Genomic DNA, 18,645 nt, shown 5'->3' on the forward strand with positions numbered 1-18,645 from the left:
GTACACTCTCCGGCTATATTTAGCTCTTGGAAACCCAAGCCCTGCCAACTTGAGACCGAGCAGCAATCTATAGGGAATTTTGAGCACCGTGGAAGCATCCTGCAAATTTGAAGACGCCAAGAGAGCAACATCAGTGGAGCCAGCATTTTATATATCGCGGGTTCAGATGAAAAACAGTTTTGTTGAGGAAGCAAGGTTATGAATAAGTTGCACTACATATGTACAACATAGGCAGGGCAAGAGCACCTGCATTGCTTTGTAGACCAACCCTCTAAGCTGTTTGATCCTAATTATTTGAAAGAGGATAAAAATTCAGAAACCTGATATTCATACAGTATGGCAGTTGTTGAATCAGAAGTTCATGCAATAGAAATAAATTGTAAAAGCAAACCAGCTTTGAACAAGTATATTTGCACATGCGCAAAGCACATAGGTTACTAAAACATATACACATGCATTTACAAGCGAGTAGGCATCATCAGAACTTCAGAAGTCTAAGCATCTCTGATTGATCAAACTTTTTGTAGAAACTTAAAGACTACTGGAAATCGCAAATTATTTAAGCAACTCGGGTGTCCAAACAAGTAGCTTTAACATGAGAACATAAATTATGTTGAAAATTGTGGCCATGTACACTGTCCAATGGTTGCCAAAAAACAATAGTAAAATCTGAGACTGACCAGATGTTCCAAGCAGGTTTGATTAGAAACAGGTTGCACTGAAGATAAATTAGAATGTCAAGGAAACATGCAACCACAAAATCTGCCAGATTATTTTGATAGCGAGAAAATACCAGTATCCTACCCGTAAAACTGCTTGACTGATGTTGTTGGTGAGAAAATGACAAGTATCGCATTCATAATTCATTATATCCAAACGAAATCGTCCCCCCACTGAGCACAAAGAAATGCCCAAACTGCCGCCCTTTCATTCAGAGTAACTGAACACCGGCCACTGCACACAGCAAGCATGGACATCAACATGAAAAATTAATATGAACATGATCAAGTAACATCTAGTTCTTGGATCAACTTGTCCTATTTAATCGGTAGTAGGAGGAATGAACTCTGAGAGGTAAAAATAAGAAAATTTGCCATACCATCCACTGGAACAGGTCAGACGAATCTGATATTCTGATTGTGGCTGCAAAACCTATCAACCTGTACCAATATATTAGAGGAAAATTAAGAGAAGCAAATGCAATTTGTAACCAATTACAGAGAGAGGTGGAAGAAAGGGTGAGATGAGTCATGAGTCATGACTCAAGGGGATCCAAATGGAGAGTTCTCCATCGAAGAGAAGCTGCGACACTCTATCCCTTGACGTGACCAAGATGATAGCGCCGAAGACGCTCTGCACTGCCTTTTCAGTCAAAAAAAAAAGATAGCACCGGAGACGGCGGTGCTGCGGCCAGCTTGACCATGGGTTCTGTGGCCATTGGCCTAAGTGGTGGTGCTCCCTGTAGTGCCAGCCTAGGCCCTAGGGAACCATCAACCATGGAAAAAGGGGCAGGGAGAACGGTAGAAGTATCTGGAGTACCTGGGGTGTCCCTGGGGTGTCGAGGATGACAGCGCTGCTTGCTTGTGCTCATCCTTATCGCGGCCACATTGTCTCATGTGAGGCTCTATGAAGGCTTCCCCCGTCCGTCAGTACGGCGTCCTAGGGTCGCCACCCCAGGTGATGCGCTGGGCCGTCCTTTTCGCGGACCTGAAGAACGGCCGCCGGCGCGGGTGTTCTAGGACCGAACAAGCCCGCGCAACAGCCAGCTGCCCGTCCCGATCTCTCCCTCCGGCGATGCCGACACTGGGAGATGGGTAGCTGGGACTGGCGGCACAGACGACGGAGAGAGAGGAGGAGGAGAAGGGCTCGAGGAGGAGGCCGTTGCGTGATACACGGACGACTGGACGAGGAAATATAAGGGAGGGTTTTCTCTGACGAGAGACCTCGCTGAACCTCATGCAGAGGCAGTGTTGTTGCTAACAGATCATCGTATCAATTTGTGGGTCCGCCATATGTGCTGACATCACCAGAGGAGCGCCAAGAGCATCAACCGTACCATAAGCATACTCCATGCTCTGACTTACTCGAACATCCCTATGTCAAGGATGGCTATCGGCATTTAGGAGCTCTTAAGATTGGTTGAGCTTGAGGCAAGATGGAGTGTACCTGCAAAAGGATAAACCATTTGTTATATGTGACAAGGAAGCATAAACATTCAAACAGGAAGAGGGCACTCGACTATATACTTGACTCCACCAAGATGACTGGCGTGAAAAGGATGGCGTGCATCAGATTTCCGTTTTTATTTTGGATTGTGAAGCTTGTCATAATGTGTGAGTAAAAGATGCTGTAATTTTATGTATTTGGTATCAAGCTATTAATATTTCTTGTTGATTATACAAATCTAATTCGATCAACCAGGTTTATGCTTGCGGATCAAACTGATCCGATGCTCCAAAGTAAAAAAAAGAAACTCACTAGATGTGTACTGATTCCTAAGCACTATGACACACCAACAGTTCGTTTGCGTCCCTGTTTCATGACTCTTCCTGTTGGGATAGACCGCGATCAACTACTTCTACCTATTGTAAAATGAGATGTGCATTACCATCAAGGGTTACAAAGATCGGATCCCAATGATCACTACAGTATCATATTACAACTATAGCATCCTAACCAGTAGTCAGGTTGTTCTTTTGGGAGGCAGGACTCCCTCCCGGGCCGCTCGCGCGAGCGGATCCAGAGGAAACCCTAACCCTTTCTAAAAAGCGAGCGCGCTCGGCCGTCAAAGGCGGCGGGTGGATGGAGGCGCACCCCGACGGGCCCCCTTCGCGCGGAGGCGGGACGTCACCGGGGCCGCGAGGGCGGTGGAGCGGCCGGCGGCGCGGGTCCTCTGCGGACGTCGTCGGTGCACGACGGAGGGCACGGAGGAGATATTCGACCTCGGCAAGGAAGGCAGCAAGGAGGGAGCGGGGCGGCTTGGAGGCGGAGCTGTCCGACCACATCTCGGCGGCAACGGCACGGAGAAGATGCCCGGCCTGGCGCATCTGCTGCCCGCCCCGAGGTTGGAGTCGCGTTGCGATTCCCCACGATGGTGTCGGCGTGGAGGAGGGAGGGCGGGTTCGGTCTGGGCTTTTCGGGCCAGATCTGGACCTTCAGGGCCCGGTCGTCCATGGTTGTCGGCTGGAGTGGCTGACATCCGTCACGGGCGGACGAGCCCTTGCCGGAGGTGGTGGAAGGCTGCTGTGATCTGTTGAGGTTTGTGTGTGATCCGAGGTTCTCTCAGTTGTGTCGGTGGTAGGAGGCCATGTCCTTGCATCTACGATGGGAAGGAGCTATGGTGGCGGCGGTGCGAGGCATCATGGACATGGTTGTCCCAGCCCTTGGAGGCGTGGAGATGCACGATGATACGGACGAAAGTCCAGCCTGATTCTTGTCGGGACGGCGACGACGGCGCCCGCGGGTGTCGTGCCCCTTCTTGGAGGCGTCGCCGAGGAGTATCGGTGTCTCCTGCGCTCTCTTCGGGTTGGTAGTTGTCTCCGGGCGAAAGCCTAGATCTGGAGTTAGATCGGCGCGATTGCGGCGTCACCGACGTCGTTTCTCCGTTGGGAGTTTTGCGTTTGGAGACACGGCTTGAATGTCCTATGTTGTTCTCCATCCTGTGCTCGCTGCTGTTCAAGCTAATCTTCAAGGGCGCTATGCACGCCATAGCTAGCAAGGCCAAGATGATGACTTCTCGGGACCGACCAAGTTCCGCCGTCTTCTCTGTAAGATGGTGCGTCGACAAGGGGAGTCCTCTTGAAGTTGCTGTTCTTCGGAGGCGTCTAGCGGCGGTCGAGACGCGGCTTTGTTGGTTAGTTTTGGACAGGTTCTGTGTTGTAGTTGTGTGGTTGTGGTGGCTGTCTTCGGACTAGCTGGTGTGGAGTGAAGTGGAGTTCGTACTACGCTTGTTGTTTGCAACAAGTTGTAGTCATCTTGTATTCTATATTCTGCCTTCTATAAAGATATGGTACGCCTTCGACGTACTATCGAAAAAAAAACAACTTTCTATAGCTAAGAAAAGTAGTTTAAACTAAGAAAATCACCTTCATCTTCCTACAGCAGGCCAAGGATGCCCCAGCCACCATTAATGCTGATGTCAACCAGCAGCAAGGTGATCTAAGGCAGCCTCCTCTTCAGTGTTACTCCTGCTACAACTATACAAAGTTGTAATAGTATGATTTTGTATGGTATAACATTTCTAATCCAGTATATATCTATAACATTAGGAACATCATTAAATAAACTCAGTATAAAGGCTTAAACTGAATTGTAAAGTAAAAAAAAGGACTTTTTTTTTTTACTTTTCATACACAAATAAATGAGCGCATATCCTTCTTGTGACTTATCAACAGAGCTATATTGTTACCTTTACGGGCAGATGTAGCTCTCTGAAATTAGTTTTTTTTATTTCACAAGATATTCAGGCGTCACCGGCTTGATCATTATCAGTGTGCATATAATGTAAGACTGAAACCTAGAAGATATGAAATATAGAGGACAAGTAAAAAAAATGCCTCCAGCAAATCTAAAATGGCATCATGAAGGATCATTGGCTTTTGAGTTCCATTCTGAGAAACAATATGCTTTGTTGCAACTAAAATCAAGTTGCTCAACAAGCTTACACTTCTCACTAAATTTAATTATCATCCTACTCTCATTATGATTTTACTTGCAATCAATTGTCTCAGAAATAAATTTGTGCAACAAATGACCAAGAATAACAAATAACCATGCTTGCAAGGGCTCCCCACAAGAATACACACATAAGAATTGAGGAAGTCAATAACAACTAGCTATCGCCAATCGAGATCGAGATTGCTCGTTCAGGTCCATCTAACAGCTTCAGGCATACATACCAAATAAACCATTAGCAAACTTGAGAATATGTACAACGTTCTCCATTATATCCATTAAGTTGACCATCTTTTTGTTCTTCTCGTCTTTTAATGGATCTTCACAGTTTATGAACTAACTAAACCCGCTAATCGATTGGCAAAGGAGGTCACCGGATAAGACATCAACATCACCATTTAAAATTAAACATCACAAATAAATAGCATTCGTAGTGAGGTGTAGAGCTAAAAAAGTAAAAACGGCAAGAAGGAAATAACACAAGAAAACAGTCACATGCAGTTTCGCCTACTGCATTTGAGCATTTACTTCTGTTGTTACATTTCCTTTTTTAGCTATGCGGAAGATTGCTCATGCTATTTATATGTGTTGTTACATTTTACAATGGTGATGCTAATTTCTTGTGTGGCAGTCCACCTTGCCAATAGGTTTAACCTGTTTATAAACCGTGAAGATCCGCTAAAAGACGAGAAAAACAAGCAGATGGTCACCTTGATAGACATTGTGACATATCTGAAACCGAAATTTGCCGTAATAGAGAACGTTGTAGATATTCTAAAATTTGCAAATGGGTTTCTTGATGCCTTGAGCCGTTTTATGGCTCTGAACTACCAATCTCGGTTGGGACTAAAGATAGTTGAATGCTACGGTTTACTCAGTTCCATATGCATGTATTCCTGTTGTGAGCCCTCCCGAGCATGGTCTGTTGTTACTACTAGATGATACCCCGCGCGTTGCTGCGGAAATCTATGCAACACAAAGAGTATATTAACCATCGACCAGAAACAAATGACAAACAATAGAGGTGTATTTTTACAAAATTATTTGAAAATCTATGTTTGGTAATAAGTTCAAGCAAATACATTATTCCCAAATGTCATGTATACATTACTTTTTTTTACTTTGCTGGATTATAAGAAAATAGGAAAATATATGCTAGGCTGATAATCATATTTGGTATTTGAAGAATCCAACTTTTGTTCATTCTATATTTGATAGTACGCGAGATATGACTATAATGAGAGTGAACATAACAGAAGAAGTGCCTGGTATATTCGCATTAACAGACATTCACTATAAAATAAGCAAAATACATGAATTATGGAAAAAATACAATAGATCAGCTAAGGCTACAATTGTACCTATAAACATGAGACGCCTTGCTAATGATCTGTGAAATAAATACATTTTACATCATATAGTACATGTGGATAAGCCATACAATAGTTCATGGCCAAGGAGGGAGAAAACTGACCATATTTTAACAACTGAATAGTATTTCTGAAAAACAATATGAGAATCCACATGATCAAGCAAAAGAGAAAATATGGGATTAGCCAGAGTGAATTGGCAAAACCTCCTTAAGTGTAGAAAGATCTGGTAAACAACGACATATTATAAAGAAGTAATAGTACAATGGTCCTTTAAAATCTAATCTGAAAGGACATGTCATAGAAAAAAGAGTAAACCTATTGTAAACACCGACACTTGAAATCATAAAGGAAATTATAGGAACCATAGTGACATATAAACAACCAAGAAAAAGAACCACCTATTTAGGTAAATGGTTTCCTTCTCTCCCATTCTTCCTTTTGAATGTTTTTCCCTGTTAGTTAGACAACCCTGCGCAGCATATTTTTTTTCCTCTTCCTCCAATTCCATATAAAGATTACACATCTATATCAAAAGGGCCCTACTACAAAGGCATAAATGATTACGTCTGGCCATGCTACTTCAAACCTGAAGGGCCTGTGATATTGGAGAAGAATCGATATAAGGCAAATTGAATGGCTCACACATTACGCGAAGCCCTCAAATGACCAAATTAATTGTCAGTTAAGCAGGTTTGTGTGCACTGTCTCGCAATTTGGTTCAAATGTCACGAACTACGAAACTATTACCAACAAACAACTGGGGGAAGAAAGAATTAGCATGTATACCTGAAATTCAGTTAAATGAACCATTTCATTAAATAGTTTAAATCCTTATTGGTATAATTGCCATAATATAATTGTATGGAGATAAAGATAATTTACCTGACGAAAAAAGAGACCAAGTTTTTTCACCCACTTCATAAGAACTCTGCATGCATGTACCTGAAATCAAAGCATGCAACTGCTACTTTTGTGTCCTTAATTTCTCTTATCTTGCTCAGTACTACATATATCTGTTTATATTATTAGTACTGCTAAAAGTACAACATACTTGGGTTTCATTCAGTTCAATATGAACCATTTCATTAATTTGTTTAAATCCTTATTGGTGTAATTGAAATAATATAATTCTATGGACATAAAGAGAATTTACCTGACGAAAAAAGAGAGTAAGTTTTTTCACCCACTTCATAAGTAATCTGTTAGGCAATCTAGCCACCTTCTTTCAACAGTGTACAAAATAATTTTGTATCACTTACATAATTCACGAAAATTGAATACAGATTGGCCTTTGTAGTTCACCCGGTAGAAGTAAACCCATGTCAGATCGATGCTTTGACCAAAGCCCCAAACACGATCTGGATGTAGCATGTATATCAAATAATCAAAAGGTAATCAGCATAGGATGTCCTCACAAAGAAAATGCTTGTCCTGGCCCTGCGATTACACATGAGGGACGTTAATTCCTTGGCAGAGGAAGAAAAAACCAAGCTGATAGCCTGATACACGTGTTGTGGTGACGTTGTGGTTGTCAATGACCCGAATGATGCAGCTCACCTCATTGCAGGGCGTCGTGGTCGCGGCATCAATCACCCTGGTTCAACTCGCATGCCTCATTAACCTGTTTTGTGTACACGGCTTTCCTCTAATGGCGGAGGACCCAAAGCCAATGCCCATCGCTGGCTCAAACATGGTTTTGTTTCTTTGGCTACGAAGGAGCTGTTGAGTGATTGAAGATGGGAATTTATGCGGTGATCTGTTGCACGGACGCCCGCGTATGTAACTATGTATCGATTAAGTAAGAGATGGTCAGTATTTATGCAGTTATTTCTTGCGGAAATCATGGAGGAGACGAAGAGAGGGGGAGATGTCGTGGAGCTTTGATTGAGAAGAGGAAGCGTCAATGGTAGTCGGACGGATGCATGTCGCTCCGTGGCTACAGATGGGAATGGTGATGAAGATGGTCTCGTTACCTTCCACCAGATGAGCATTAAGGAGGCCGTAGTTATGGGCTGTATGTGGACTCAAGTAGTAATGGGCTGCATGGTTGTTGTGCTCTGATCGAAACATAACTGAAACTGCACGAACGGAAACTGAACGCTGGAAAGGAACTCAACGTATGGGTAAAATAAGAGGTGACGTGGAAGCATAAGAATGCAGCAAATTCAGGTAGTGGGGGCTTCCTATTTAGAGATAGAAGATTGGTCATTTTTAGTTTTTGTTATAAATTTATTTATAAGACGATTGATCTGGTGTATTTGGTATTCAGGTGGCCCCAGAAAATGCACTTTCCACTCATAATTTTGGTATACAAGGCAGGGCGCCATATGCAAGTAAAATCATAATGAAATCCAGTAAGTGCAAATTGGCTAACAAGTTCGATTTTGGCTGCAGTAAAGCATTGTTGTCCAAAATGAAACTCAAGAGATAATAAACTTTAAAAAAGTGCATAACTAAAGAATAAAAACAGACGTAGATACGCTACATCATTTCTAACTTTAAATATCATTTGGGATACATAACGTCTATAACTTTAAATAGCATTTAGGTTTGTACAAAATTGTGTATTCCAAACGACCCGAAAATAGCTGCAAGCCTATAGTACACGCAAAGGTTAGGGGCTTCATGCATCATACCAAGTAGAATACTGGATTGGTGATTGAAAAGAGTGCCAATACCTTAACTCATCAAGGGCCATGAACCACAAATGAAAAACCTTGATTTTGAGTGAACTCTTCTGTGCAGGGTGAAAACTAATCATGAGAAAACATACATCATTTGAAACATACAAAATAATGGGTACATCATGTCAGTGCCAGAGATGACTAGTAAACAAACAAATTATAAACTTTGCTGGCAGAATTTCAATTCAAAGCAATAGTAACCAAGTAGATCTTACTGCAAACTGACATGCGGCACATATTCAAAGTGAAGAAGGCGGTGCTGCTCCTGAAGTCGTGGTGCTACCTGCAGTGCCAGCCGAGGTAACCATCAGCCATGGGGAAAAGGGGATGGGGAGAACGGTAGAAGGATCTGGTGTACCTGGGGCGATGCGGAGACGGCTTGGAGCGGAGTGTGTCGAGGACGACGACGACACGGACGCCGACGACGCTGCTTCCGCACGTGCTCGTCCTTATCCCGGCCACGTTGTCTCATTTGAGGCACTGTGAAGGCTGCCCCTGTCCGTCAGTACGGCGTCCTGGCGTCGCCATCCCGGGTGATGCGATGGGCCGTCCTTTTCGCAAACCTGAAGAACGGCCGCCGGCGGCGCGGGTCTGGATTACTCGTGGATAGGACCGAACGAGCCCGCGCCACCGCCAGCTGCCCGTCCCGATCTCTGCGAGGCCGGCACCGGGAGATGGGTGCCTGGGACTGGCGGCGCAGTCCCGCAGACGAGGCGGAGAGAGGACGAGGAGTGTAGGGCTCGAGGAGGAGGCGGTTGCGGCGCTACACGGACGAGGAAATATAAGGGGCGGGTCTCGAGGAAACAAATGGGAGGGCGGCCGTAACCGAGGAAGGCACGATCGCATACCTTGGTATCAAGCTACGAAATTTGCTTACGGGATGACGTAGGTCTAGCATTTTCCCCTTGGTATCTGCTCTTAATTTGATCGCATATCTGGATACCTTAAAAACTCTTGTGCACGGAAACCCCGAATGAAACCTGGCAACGCGCGAGGATGAAAACTCATCCAAAGAGAGAGCGGCACGTGTTTGTCTACGTACGTATTTCCATCTGTATACGTTATGTATTTCCATCAGTATATTAATAGATGGAGCCCACTTGACCGCATAATAACTAGACACAGGGCCACCCATCCGTGCCGTGTCATTTCTCTCCACTATCCCCACATCTTGATCCAGAAAAGTCGCGACGCTGCAGCGGCGTGAAGGCAAGACGATCTGCCGGCCGGAGTGCTCGCGACATGCGTGTGGATGGACGAGGCGAGGTCGACAGCGCTGAGCTCGTGGAGCGCTCTGGTGCCGAACAGCAGCTCGATCTCCCCAGAGAAGCTCGCCGCCGACACAGCCGTGGCCTCCTGCTCGTGCTGTCCGGCGGCTGTTCGGCGGTGTGGGCTAGCTCGGGCGGAGGACTAGGATTTCCTGGCCGAGCTAACTCGGGTGGGCGAGGGCTCCGGCGGGCCGCAGTCGCGCATCGGCCTCATCGACGAGAGCCACCGGAGGAAGACGCCGCGCGCCCTCGAGCTCACCGGCACGCGCGACCTCGACCTCGAGCTCGGGTGGCGGAGGCTTTCGGTGGGACGCAGCGAACGTCAAGGTGAGCCGCAGCCCGTCGACCAACGAGGAAGCAACTTGATTTGGGATTAAGTTTCTCTCTTGTTCCGAATCTCGTCTGATCCACAAAATAGTTTGTTGGATTTGGGGATTATTTTGTTAGGTGAGGTTGCAAATATGGAATTGATTCTGGTTGAGGTTCCTTCTTGTTGCTTTCTTAAATCCTTTCCGTTTGATCTCGTGAACTTGAATTCATCTATTTTTCTAGATAGTTCTGAAATATCGATTGTAAAGCCACTGTGGATTGTAATAAAAAATTATGAAGTATTTGATGGAAACAAAGCAGAGTTGTGGATTGTGGCTTACGGTTTGCGTGTAACATTCTCATGCTTGGATTTGTGGCTTCTATTTGCATCTAATTAGCTAGCAGCAACTTAGCAAGTGTTTTACGAACTCTGAAAATCAATGCATCTCATTGTGAAGAAGCAGCACATATTCATTTATCTGTAGATTAGCAACATTTTTTTACTACTTTCATTTTCAGTTGGTCTTAGTTTAACTTTTTGGAGTTATAATTAGTCTAACTTCTTTTGAATGCTCCAATGCTTCGATCTCGAAAAATGATGTCATTTCACAATCTCTTGTTTACATGTGTAAGGTGCTAATTGTGCTGCTGTTATTGTTATAACATGGAACCATTAGTACAAAATACTTGATTTGAATTAGTACAAAATCATATTGTTATAACAGGGAACCATTAGCACCATTAGTACAAAAATGATCATTTTTATTAGTCCAAACTAATTTTATTAACCTTTTGCACCATTTTATAAAAAAAAGTGTGTTTAAGATTTTTGTACCATCTCCGTCATTTTGTAAAAAAAAGTGTGTTTCAACCTAATCATTTTGACCATCTCCGTCATTTTTTAATTATCGTAGCTGCCAACAAATCTTTCCATATACTAAAACATAATGCATTATTATTGTTATAATGGGGAGAGCCATTAGTACAAAATGATTTTTTCGAATCAGTACAAAATGAAAATTATGTATTTAATATTTAGTATTAAATATGGAACTCTCTTGGTTGCTCGAGGTAGGGGAAGATCTACAGTATAGGGCTGGGTGCTGGTGAGGAGCTGGTGGTCAAGCGAGTGCACACCGGCGCGGGCAATTAAGTGGCATGGTACAGCATAGCGCGTATCTACCCTCCACCATGCGAATAAATGTTGATAACTGCTCGTCCAGTATCGTACGCGCTGACCCATGTATAAAGCTGAGTATGTGACAGACAGAAATAAAAGTTAGGGGCGTATTCACCAGGCGCTATATTAGCTCCTAATCTCGCGGCACCAACAGACGATGGCGATTTCGACCTCGCGCGTTGCCAGGTTCCAATCGTCCGGGTCGCACTGCTATAAAAAACGGAATTCCATCGCTTGATTTTATTTCTGCTTGAAAATTCGTGTTTATTGTTGTTTGTATTTTGTTTAGGTTCACATTCAAACACACTTAAGTAATTTGACTGAGATATAAGTTAAGTCTCAGTCGACTGAGACTTAGACATACCTATAGAAAAACACGCTACTTTCTATTAGAATATTAGGCAATTTCTGTGTGAGTTTAATTACAAAAAACAACATTATAGATGCACAAGCATACTTAACCACACACATCAGACTAAGCACAAACATCAGATCTGAACATGAAACAAGTAGCAGTGCAAGGTAGGAGAGGTAAAGCATGTACATCACGACCGGGAAGGTCGCACCAGCAGAACCACCATGGGAATCGTTGATATCGCCCATGATGTAGTCGGATTCTTCGAGGAAGCAGTCGAACCGGCGAAGAAGAGCACGAACAGCAGCGAGCAGTCGCGCCGAGACGCTCCCCAAAAACCTTATCGCCCGCCTCCTGGTGCAGGATCTCGATGGATAGGGTTTCGTAGCCTTGCTCTCCCGGACGGTTGTGCACGCAGTTGCCTGGATGGGGAAGACTAGAGAGTAGCGCAGCAAAAGGAAATTTTTCGTGAGAGAGGCAGACTAGAGAGTTCTGAGAGCTCAAGACTTCAGTGTTATGTCTCCTGGGAGGAGAGCCGACCCGACCGCGTTGCCACGCGTAGGAAGCCAGGGACACGCGGGGAGCATGCACATGCAGGTCGACTGATACGTCTCCGACGTATCGATAATTTCTTATGTTCCATGCCACATTATTGATGTTATCTACATGTTTTATGCACACTTTATGTCATATTCGTGCATTTTCTGGAACTAACCTATTAACAAGATGCCGAAGTGCCAGTTCCTGTTTTCTGCTGTTTTTGGTTTCAGAAATCCTAGTAACGAAATATTCTCGGAATCGGACGAAATCAACGCCCAAGTTCCTATTTTCATCGGAAGCATCCAGAACACCCGGGAAGGACCAGAGGGGAGCCCTGGGGGCCCCACACCACACCCCGGCGCGGCCAGGGGGGGGGGGCGCGCCCCCCTATAGTGTGGGCCCCCCAGAAGCCCTCCTGCGCCGCCTCTTCGCCTATATAAAGCCTCCGTCGCGAAAACCCTGAGGCGTTCGACGAAACCCACAGAAACCTTCCAGAGCCGCCGCCATCGCGACGCCAAGATCTGGGGGACAGGATCTCTGTTCCGGCACGCTGCCGGAACGGGGAAGTGCCCCCGGAAGGCTTCTCCATCAACACCGCTGCCATCTCCACCGCCATCTTCATCACCGCTGCTGCTCCCATGAGGAGGGAGTAGTTCTCCATCGAGGCTCGGGGCTGTACCGGTAGCTATGTGGTTCATCTCTCTTCCATGTACCTCAATACAATAATCTCATGAGCTGCTTTACATGATTGAGATTCATATGAGTTTGTATCACAATTTATCTATGTGCTACTCTAGCAAAGTTATTAAAGTAGTTTTATTCCTCCTGCACGTGTGTAAAGGTGACAGTGTGTGCACCGTGTTAGTACTTGGTTTATGCTATGATCATGATCTCTTGTAGATTGCGAAGTTAACTATTGCTATGATAATATTGATGTGATCTATTCCTCCTACATATGCATGAAGGTGACAGTGTGCATGCTATGTTAGTACTTGGTTTAGTCTGTTGATCTATCTTACACTATAAGGTTACTTAAATATGAGCATTATTGTGGAGCTTGTTAACTCCGGCATTGAGGGTTCGTGTAATCCTACGCAATGTGTTCATCATCCAACAAAAGTGTAGAGTATGCATTTATCTATTCTGTTATGTGATCAATGTTGAGAGTGTCCACTAGTGAAAGTGTAATCCCTAGGCCTTGTTCCTAAATACTGCTGCGTTACTCGCTTGTTTATCGTTTCTTTCTGCGTTACTACTGCTGCAATACTACCACCATCAACTACACGCCAGCAAGCTATTTTCTGGCACCGTTGCTACTGCTCATACTTATTCATACCACCTGTATTTCATTATCTCTTCGCCGAACTAGTGCACCTATTAGGTGTGTTGGGGACACAAGAGACTTCTTGCTTTGTGGTTGCAGGGTTGCATGAGAGGGATATCTTTGACCTCTTCCTCCCTGAGTTCGATAAACCTTGGGTGATCCACTTAAGGGAAAACTTGCTGCTGTTCTACAAACCTCTCGCTCTTGGAGGCCCAACACCGTTCACAGAAAGGAGGGGGAACGTAGACATCAAGCACTTGTCTGGCGCCGTTGCCGGGAGGAAAGGTAAAAGGCACTCATACTCCGGTTCCAGGTAAAGTACTTTTCTGGCGCCATTGTGTTTGTGCTCGAAGCTATTTCCTTTAGATCCTGCAATTGCATCTTTTTGTTTCTTGTTTACACTAGTAAGGCATAATGGACAACATCTGTGAGCTTTTTATTCTATTTCCTGAGTCAAGACATGAATGGTTTAATGCGAAAATTAAAAAACCCATGGAATCTTATTTGCATGCTAGTAGCAATGATATTAGTATGAACGCTTTGAACACCATTGGTGCTAATGATATGGAAAATTCTAAGCTTGGGGAAGCTGGTTTTGATGAGCATGATCTTTTTAGTCCCCCAAGCATTGAGGAGAAAATTTTCTTTGACGATACTTTGCCTCCTATTTATGATGATTATAATGATATTGGTCTTTTAGTGCCGCCTACTATGGAGAGTAATTTTTATGATGATAATACTATGCCTCCTACACTTGATGAGAATAATAATGATAGCTACTTTGTTGAATTTGCTCCTACTACAATTAATAAGAATAACTATGCTTATGTTGGGAGTAGTAATAATTTTATGCATGAGACTCATGATAAGAATGCTTTATGTGATAGTTATATTGTTGAGTTTGCTCATGATGCTACTGAAAGTTATTATGAGAGAGGAAAATATGGTTGTGGAAATTTTCATGTTACTAAAACACCTCTCTATGTGCTGAATTTTTTTAAGCTACACTTGTTTTATCTTCCTATGCTTGTTACTTTGCTCTTCATGAACTTGTTTATTTACAAGATTCCTATGCATAGGAAGCATGTTAGACTTAAATGTGTTTTGAATTTGCCTCATGATGCTCTCTTTTGCTTCAAATACTATTTCTTGCGAGTGCATCATTAAAACTGCTGAGCCCATCTTAATGGCTATAAAGAAAGAACTTCTTGGGAGATAACCCATGTGTTATTTTGCTACAGTAATTTGTTTTATATTTGTGTCTTGGAAGTTGTTTACTACTGTAGAAACCTCTCCTTATCTTAGTTTTGTGTTTTGTTGTGCCAAGTAAAGCCGTTGATAGAAAAGTAAGTACTAGATTTGGATTACTGCGCAGTTCCAGATTTCTTTGCTGTCACGAATCTGGGTCCACCTCCCTGTAGGTAGCTCAGAAAATTAAGCCAATTTACGTGCATGATCCTCAGATATGTACGCAACTTTCATTCAATTTGAGCATTTTCATTTGAGCAAGTCTGGTGCCATTTTAAAATTCGTCAATACGAACTGTTCTGTTTTGACAGATTCTGCCTTTTATTTCGCATTGCCTCTTTTGCTATGTTGGATGAATTTCTTTGATCCACTAATGTCCAGTAGCATTATGCAATGTCCAGAAGTGTTAAGAATGATTGTGTCACCTCTGAACATGTTAATTTTTATTGTGCACTAACCCTCTAATGAGTTGTTTCGAGTTTGGTGTGGAGGAAGTTTTCAAGGGTCAAGAAAGGAGGATGATATACTATGATCAAGAAGAGTGAAAGCTCTAAGCTTGGGGATGCCCCGGTGGTTCATCCCTGCATATTTCAAGAAGACTCAAGCGTCTAAGCTTGGGGATGCCCAAGGCATCCCCTTCTTCATCGACAAATTATCAGGTTCCTTCTCTTGAAACTATATTTTTATTCGGTCACATCTTATGTGCTTTACTTGGAGCGTCTGTTTGTTTTTGTTTTTGTTTGTGTTTGAATAAATTGGATTACATCATGCTTGTGTGGGAGAGAGACACGCTCCGCTGGTTCGTATGAACACATGTGTTCTTAGCTCATAATATTCATGGCGAAGTTTCTCCTTCGTTAAATTGTTATATGGTTGGAATTGGAAAATGCTACATGTAGAAATTGGTGTGATGTCTTGAATAATGTGATACTTGGCAATTGTTGTGCTCTTGTTTAAGCTCTTGCATCATATACCTTGCACCCATTAGTGAGGAAATACATAGAGCTTGTTAAAATTTGGGTTTGCATGAGTGGTTTCTCTAGAGTCTAGATATTTTCTAGTAAGATGTTTGAACAACAAGGAAGACGATGTATAGTTTTATAATGCTTGTAATATGTCTTTTATGTGAGTTTTGCTGTACTAGTTCGTGCTTGTGTTTGCTTCAAACAACCTTGCTAGCCTAAACCTTGTATCGAGAGGGAATACTTCTCATGCATCCAAATCCTTGAGCCAAACAACACTATGCCATTTGTGTCCACCATACCTACCTACTACATGGTATTTTCCGCCATTCCAAAGTAAATTGCTTGAGTGCTACCTTTAAAATTCCATCATTCACCTTTGCAATATATAGCTCATGGGACAAATAGCTTAAAAACTATTGTGGTATTGAATATGTAATTATGCACTTTATCTCTTATTAAGTTGCTTGTTGTGCGATAACCATGTTCACTGGGGACGCCATCAACTATTCGTTGTTGAATTTCATGTGAGTTGCTATGCATGTCCGTCTTGTCTGAAGTAAGAGAGATCTACCACCCTATGGTTAAGCATGCATATTGTTAGAGAAGAACATTGGGCCGCTAACTAAAGCCATGATCCATGGTGGAAGTTTCAGTTTTGGACATATATCCTCAATCTCATATGAGAAAATTATTAATTGTTGTTACATGCTTATGCATAAAAGAGGAGTCCATTATCTGTTGTCTATGTTGTCCCGGTATGGATGTCTAAGTTGAGAATAATCAATAGCGAGAAATCCAATGCGAGCTTTCTCCTTAGACCTTTGTACAGGCGGCATAGAGGTACCCCTTTGTGACACTTGGTAAAAACATGTGCATTGTGATGATCCGGTAGTCCAAGCTAATTAGGACAAGGTGCGGGCACTATTAGTATACTATGCATGAGGCTTGCAACTTGTAAGATATAATTTACATGATACATATGCTTTATTACTACCGTTGACAAAATTGTTTCATGTTTTCAAAATAAAAGCTCTAGCACAAATATAGCAATCGATGCTTTCCTCTTTGAAGGACAATTCTTTTACTTTCAATGTTGAGTCAGTTCACCTATTTCTCTCCACCTCAAGAAGCAAACACTTGTGTGAACTGTGCATTGATTCCTACATACTTGCTTATTGCACTTATTATATTACTCTATGTTGACAATATCCATGAGATATACATGTTATGAGTTGAAAGCAACCGCTGAAACTTAATCTTCTTTTGTGTTGCTTCAATACCTTTACTTTGAATTATTGCTTTATGAGTTAACTCTTATGCAAGACTTATTGATGCTTGTCTTGAAGTACTATTCATGAAAAGTCTTTGCTTTATGATTCACTTGTTTACTCATGTCATTACCATTGTCTTGGATTGCTGCATTCATTACATATGCTTTACAAATAGTATGATCAAGGTTATGATGGCATGTCACTCCAGAAATTATCTTTGTTATCGTTTTACCTGCTCGGGACGAGCAGAACTAAGCTTGGGGATGCTGATACGTCTCCGACGTATCGATAATTTCTTATGTTCCATGCCACATTATTGATGTTATCTACATGTTTTATGCACACTTTATGTCATATTCGTGCATTTTCTGGAACTAACCTATTAACAAGATGCCGAAGTGCCAGTTCCTGTTTTCTGTTTTTTGGTTTCAGAAATCCTAGTAACGAAATATTCTCGAATCGGACGAAATCAACGCCCAAGTTCCTATTTTCATCGGAAGCATCCAGAACACCCGGGAAGGACCAGAGGGGAGCCCTGGGGGCCCCACACCACACCCCGGCGCGGCCAGGGGGGGGCCGCGCCCCCCTATAGTGTGGGCCCCCCAGAAGCCCTCCTGCGCCGCCTCTTCGCCTATATAAAGCCTCCGTCGCGAAAACCCTGAGGCGTTCGACGAAACCCACAGAAACCTTCCAGAGCCGCCGCCATCGCGACGCCAAGATCGGGGGGACAGGATCTCGGTTCCGGCACGCTGCCGGAACGGGGAAGTGCCCCCGGAAGGCTTCTCCATCAACACCGCTGCCATCTCCACCGCCATCTTCATCACCGCTGCTGCTCCCATGAGGAGGGAGTAGTTCTCCATCGAGGCTCGGGGCTGTACCGGTAGCTATGTGGTTCATCTCTCTTCCATGTACCTCAATACAATAATCTCATGAGCTGCTTTACATGATTGAGATTCATATGAGTTTGTATCACAATTTATCTATGTGCTACTCTAGCAAAGTTATTAAAGTAGTTTTATTCCTCCTGCACGTGTGTAAAGGTGACAGTGTGTGCACCGTGTTAGTACTTGGTTTATGCTATGATCATGATCTCTTGTAGATTGCGAAGTTAACTATTGCTATGATAATATTGATGTGATCTATTCCTCCTACATATGCATGAAGGTGACAGTGTGCATGCTATGTTAGTACTTGGTTTAGTCTGTTGATCTATCTTACACTATAAGGTTACTTAAATATGAGCATTATTGTGGAGCTTGTTAACTCCGGCATTGAGGGTTCGTGTAATCCTACGCAATGTGTTCATCATCCAACAAAAGTGTAGAGTATGCATTTATCTATTCTGTTATGTGATCAATGTTGAGAGTGTCCACTAGTGAAAGTGTAATCCCTAGGCCTTGTTCCTAAATACTGCTACGTTACTATCGCTTGTTTCTTGTTTCTTTGCGTTACCT

The sequence above is a fragment of the Lolium perenne genome, chromosome 4 (genome assembly GCF_019359855.2).
Source record: "Lolium perenne isolate Kyuss_39 chromosome 4, Kyuss_2.0, whole genome shotgun sequence".
Taxonomy (NCBI): domain Eukaryota; kingdom Viridiplantae; phylum Streptophyta; class Magnoliopsida; order Poales; family Poaceae; genus Lolium; species Lolium perenne.